Raw genomic sequence first — 5,659 nt, 5'->3', positions numbered from 1 at the left:
GCGCGGGGGCAGGACGGTGTGCCCGCCACGCAGGGCCGGTGACCTACCGCCACGCGGGGCAGGTGCCTCTGCTCTTCGGGGCCGTAGATCCCCGGGGGCCGGAGCACACAGGTCCGCAGAGTGCCTCCTCCTAGGACACAGGGAGGGAGGTCAGGGCCATCCGCTTCCCCATCATCAGTTATGTGAGGGCTGCGATTGCTCCAACAGAGGTCCGACCAGGTGTCTGGTGCTCACAGGTGTCCCCGCTCAAGGCGACTGGGAAGCGAGAGCTGTTACTGTTTCTGCTCTAAGGGTAAGGGGACCCAGACTCAGACAAGGGATGTGACTTGCCTAAGGGCACACAGCTCAGGGCAGTGTTGCTGAGATGGGGGACCAAGGCCCAGGCTCTGTCCACTAACACCCCGCCTCTCGGGGACACTAACAAGGTGATCCCGTCTTCCAGCTCCTCAGCCTTGGTCCCCTTACCTGGATGATGGCTGCTTTGTCGGTGGTGGGAGCGGCTACACTTCCAGACAGTGAAGAAAGGGCAAGCCATCGGAACAAGAGCCTGGGGGTCTGTGCCCCTAACTCTCCCTGTCCTGTGCCAGCAGGGTCCCCCAGACCAAGATAGGGCTTGGTCCAGGGCTTCCCAATCTTCTGCCAGGGGGGCCCCACTGGCAGAGTGGTGAGTGTGTCTCCCTTGGGGAAGTCTGGGGGTACAGCCGGAAGGGCTGCCACAAATGTATTTCTTTCAAGTCTTAAGAAAACCTACAAAATTTTTGGTTTAGTCTCATAATCCATTTGTGTTTAAGATTTAAAAAAAGTTTTAATTACTTATTTGTAAATTATTTGACTGCCAACCCAACTCCTTAACTGGGGTGGAGCCTCCTGGAAGATGTTCTACGTGGGGAAACCCCAGCAGCTGCACCCCCAGTTCGGGAAGCCCAGGGTAGACCACACTCCAGGACCAGAACCCCACCTTTCTTTGGGGACCCCCTCCCCCCTGCATGAGGCCTGTCAGTCTAGAAGTGCCACTCTCTCCTGAGGTGGTGGCCAGGGGACCTGAGCTGGGCTAATGACATGTTCTCACCCAGGAATGTGACTCCAGCAGCACTGATACAAAGACCTAAAGTCCTAGGAGTGAGTTCACCCAAGACACTGGTCACCAGCTCCGGCTTCCCGGGGCACCCGAGGTGCCCAAACCCTGTCCTTTCTAAGTCCCGGTGGTCGTTTTTCTGGACACCCATTTTTATCCTTCTAGTCTAAGTCCCATTTCCCCATAAATGAGCCTGGGCCGGTGTCTCCCGCTTATGGCCCAACATGCCGACTGTTTCCGTGTCTAGCACCCTCGCTTGACAACGAGGCCCAGTGTAGGGGATGGAGTGGTGGCCCCAAAAAGATACGTCCCCATCCTAGCACCTGTGGAAATGACCTGATCTGACAAAAGAGTCTTTGCACATGTAATTAAGGATCTCAGAGTGAGGTCATCCTGGATTATCTGGGCGGGCCGTAAATCCCACCTGGTCGAGGGGCCTCACGAGAGACTCACAGAGAAGAGACAGATGGGGAAGAGAAGGCCAGATGCAGACGGAGGCAGAGGATGTAGAGATGCAGCCACACACAGGCCCTGGAAGACACAGGGACGCATTCTGCCCCAGAACCCTCCGGGGGAGTGCAGCTCAGCCGACACCCTGGTTTCACACACCTGGCTGCGAACTGTGACAACTGGGAGAGAAGGAATTTTAGTCGCTTTGTGGTAATTTGTCCCGGTGGCCCGAGGACACTAATATACCCAGAGACAGGAGGACATAGCATGTTCTCACTGAGCTGGGGTCTGCACGTCTCAGGACTTGGCCTCGGGGACCCGGGCCCTCCATCCTGGGTGACAGCTTGGGGAGCAGGGACTGGAAATCACCAGGGTGACCGTGGCTGGACTCGTGGAAGGCAGGTTGTCAGGTGAGTTTTCCTCTAAACAGCCCGCAGCTAATTTTAAGCTGCGGGTCACCTGGGCATGGTGCGGGGGATGCTCGGGTTGCAGCAGTGCTGGCCGGTGGGACACTGGGCAGCCGCGTCGTGGAGGGCTGGGCCCAGGGCATCGTGACTCCCCTGACCATGGAAAGCTGGGGGTGCGAGTATAAATAATTCTCAGCTAGAGGATCGGGTGTCTGGCATGGAGGCTGCTGGTCCAGCAGGCGGAGGCCCAGGTAGAGGAGAGAATTCAACTGGGTGCAGGTCAGACCTCTGGGGAGACACAGCCGGAAGCTCCCCTGGGTTTGGGGTAGAGGCCTGACAGGCCGGGGTGATGCGGTGAAGTGGAGATGGCCGTAGGGGACAGAGCTCGTGCTCAGAGACCCACAGTGCAGCATGATGGTTAGGGCCCCAGGCTCCGGTGTTGGACCCTGTGGGTAGGCGTAGGGGATTCAAATCCCATCCTGCCTCTGCCACCTAATAGCTGTGTGACCTTGACCCAAGTCAGTCAACCTCTGAGCCTCAGTTTTCTTCCCTATAGATTTGGGCGGGGGGAGGTTATAATTTCAAACATCCCTCAACTTCTAAATCCACGTGGCTCCGAGTTTAGGTAATGAGGGGACCTTTTCTGAATCTCGGAGGGCACAGAGCGATAACTGGGATAGTGAGACATGAGGCTGAACTTATCTGAGTTTGGAAAGCAGATACCGCGAAGAGGTGGTAAGACTTTTGCCTGTAAAATTAGCGTGTAAAATGGGGCCTGGCATGGTAAGCACCTGATAAACACAGGCTTTTTTATCAACGGTGCCCATGATTATTTTATTCTCTCGTGGGCTCTCCGAGGCAGAGTCCACTGTCGCCCACCTTTTCCTATAGACGAGGACACTGAGGCCGGGAGGGGGAGATGCCTCGTCCGAGACGGCACAGCCGAGAGCGGGGGCAGCCTGGGTTCAAGCTCGGTTCAGCCTGACGCCAGTGCTCAGCCACCTGCCTGTGTGCACCATCCCTTCTCTGTGACCAGAGCGGCAATGCAGAGGGCGCGAGGCCGGTGCTTCTGGGGGTTACTGGGGGCTCGGCGTGGGGGCTGCCCGCTCGCACAGCCCGTCCAGGGTGCTGTGCCTCCTTCTGTGTTTGTAACCACTTACTCTTCATCTAGGGAGGTCCTTGACATGGATCTGCTACTGTGTGGAGGACAAAGGGTCCACCCCGAGTTGGCCTCTCCCCCGCCAGACCCTGAGCAGTGGGTTCTGTATCCCTGGTGGGCAGCGGGCACCCGGCCGGTGCTCAGAACCTGCTGAGCGGTGAATGGCCAAGGCCCTGGGGAGCCGTCCCTGTGCGGGAAGGTGGGCCTCAGAAACATGTCAGCTGAAAGCTGGACTCACACATCTTTGGGGGCCGGAAGCGGGGCGCACACGTCCGCTGCGAGCCGGGCCCCACGACACCTACCTGGGAGAGGCGTCCCGTTGGCCATGAGGGTCAGCTGGTCGGCAATGGCTTTGGTCCGGGAGTAGTGGTCCATGTGCTGTCGGAGGACAGGGAGGACGGCCAGCAGAGAGGGTCAGCTGGCAAGGCCTGCCCAGCCCGGCCCCGGGGCTGCAGCCTCGCTTCAGACCACCCAGGGGCTGGATTCGGGGGACTGTCACTGCCCCGCCTCTCCCCTTGGTGCAACGTGACCAGGGCGCCCCACCTCTGGGGGGCTCCTGCCAGTTGCAGATGCCTGCTGCTGGCCGTGCCGGGCGAAGTTTTACGTGTGGCCCTTTTGGGGTTCGTGGGGCATTTTCGCACACACCACCCCACTTCCTGATCTCCATGACCCCACAGGGGCCGTGTTGTTAGGCCCAAAAGAAAGGAGAGAGGCTCGGAGTATAGTGACTCACTCAGGGTCATACCGGTAAAGAGTGGCCTGGCTGGCTTGAGGCCAGGTCCGTCTGATTTCAAAGTCCCTGCTGGCATGACCAGCTTGTGCCACCCAGTATTGGGGATCCCTTCCTCCTGGGACTAACCCTGAGCTGTGAGTTGACCCGGGCCCCACCCGTTCCTTCCCTCGGGCTGTGGGCTCCACGCCTCTCCGGGGAGCCAGGCACCTTCTCCAGTGGGACGTATGGCACAGAGTTCTCATCACCCTGTTCTATGGGCCTCCCGCCGAAAACGACGTTGACGGTGCTGGTGTAGACGAGCCTTGGGACCCGCTGGCGGACACACACTGCAGCAACAGGTGCACACACACACACACACACACACACACACACACACACACACACGGCCAGTGTGAGTGGGGAGTTGGCTGAGGAGGTGCCCGCAGGGACCTCCTTGGCCAAATCCACAGATCTCTACCTGAACTCGGACACACATCCTGGCTCCCTGGGGCCCTCCCAGGATGCACAGCTGCTCAAGAGGAAAGGGTCTCGAGCTCTAACTTGGGGTGTGGGTCAAGTCCCTGCCCTGTGGGTCTCTGGACGCCAGGCCGGCTCATTCCTCAGTCTCAGGGTGGCTGTGGCCCCTGTGCTACCTTGCCGGGGACACGTCAGAAGAAAGTCTCACTCAGTGGGAACACAGAAAAAGCACACTCTAGAATCAGAGAGAAAAATGAGATGTATGACCTGCCCAGAGAGCCCAGATGGCGGTCTACGATCTGGGTGCTTCGGCGACTTTTCTTACGCCCTGAGTGCACGCTCTGCTCCCCACGCCCAGACACGTGGGGGCCACGCTGACCCGCCCCCCCACGGGCGACGGGGCAGGTCTGCAGGCAGGAAGGATGTGCCTGGGGTGGGCAGGGCTAGCAGAAGAGCGTCCCACCTCTGCCCCGCTCCCTGTCCCCCAGAGCTAGGTCTGTGCACGATGCAGAGGGGCCAGAAACGCACGGCAGGCCGCGTCCGCCCTGAGCGCCTACCATCGATCACCAGTTTGGTGCCGCCAACATTTACAGACTCAATCTGCTCTTTCTGCAGCTAAAAGAGAAGACGGGGGTGAGGGAGCCACCGAGCTGCCTCCCGCCCTGTCACCGAGGCTATGGGGTGGGGGGCTGCAGTGGAGGCCCCGGTGGGGGCCGCGGGTTCTGGCCCAGCTCTCCCGCCATCCCCACTGGGCGCCCGGGGGAGGCTCCATCTTGGCCTCGTCCTCAGCTCCATCATCCGGAAAGTGAGGGCAAACCTTCTTGGGTGCTCTACGGGATGAAACAAGCCCCATGGGGGGTCCCAGTACAATGCCCGGCACAGAAAAGGGGCTCGAGATGTGCCGGGTCATGTCCCTGCTCTGCAAGTCTCAGTGGCCTTATCCGTGGGACGGACACAGAAGCACCGTCCATGCCCCAGCCAGGGGGGCTGCGTGTGACCAATGGAAACCGCATTCTTTTCTGGCTGCAGTGACGTCTGTTTCATAGGTAATGCGGTCACGAGGCTAAAGGTCATCCAGACAGTGGGAGGGCAGCCGGTGAAGAGGGAGTCCCTGCCGCCCACCTTCTCAGCACCGGACATCCCGTGGGAGGCCACGTGGAAGACGCAGTCCACCCCTTCGAAGGCGCGGACCAAGGCTTCTTCATCTCGGACGTCAGCCTGAAACAGAGCAGAAAGGGATGGGGGTGGGAGGTCCATGGCCTCGTCAGGTCCCCGGGCTGCCCCGCCTCGCCTGGGGCCAGGGAGGCTGGGGGCAGGGTTCATGCGATTCCACAGGGTGTCACCATCCTCATCAGCCCCGTTTGTCGAGCTAAGTCACA

This window comes from Pteropus vampyrus, unplaced genomic scaffold, assembly GCF_000151845.1.
Source record: "Pteropus vampyrus isolate Shadow unplaced genomic scaffold, Pvam_2.0 Scaffold417, whole genome shotgun sequence".
Taxonomy (NCBI): Eukaryota; Metazoa; Chordata; class Mammalia; order Chiroptera; family Pteropodidae; genus Pteropus; species Pteropus vampyrus.
Note: the sequence above shows the minus strand (reverse complement) of the source record.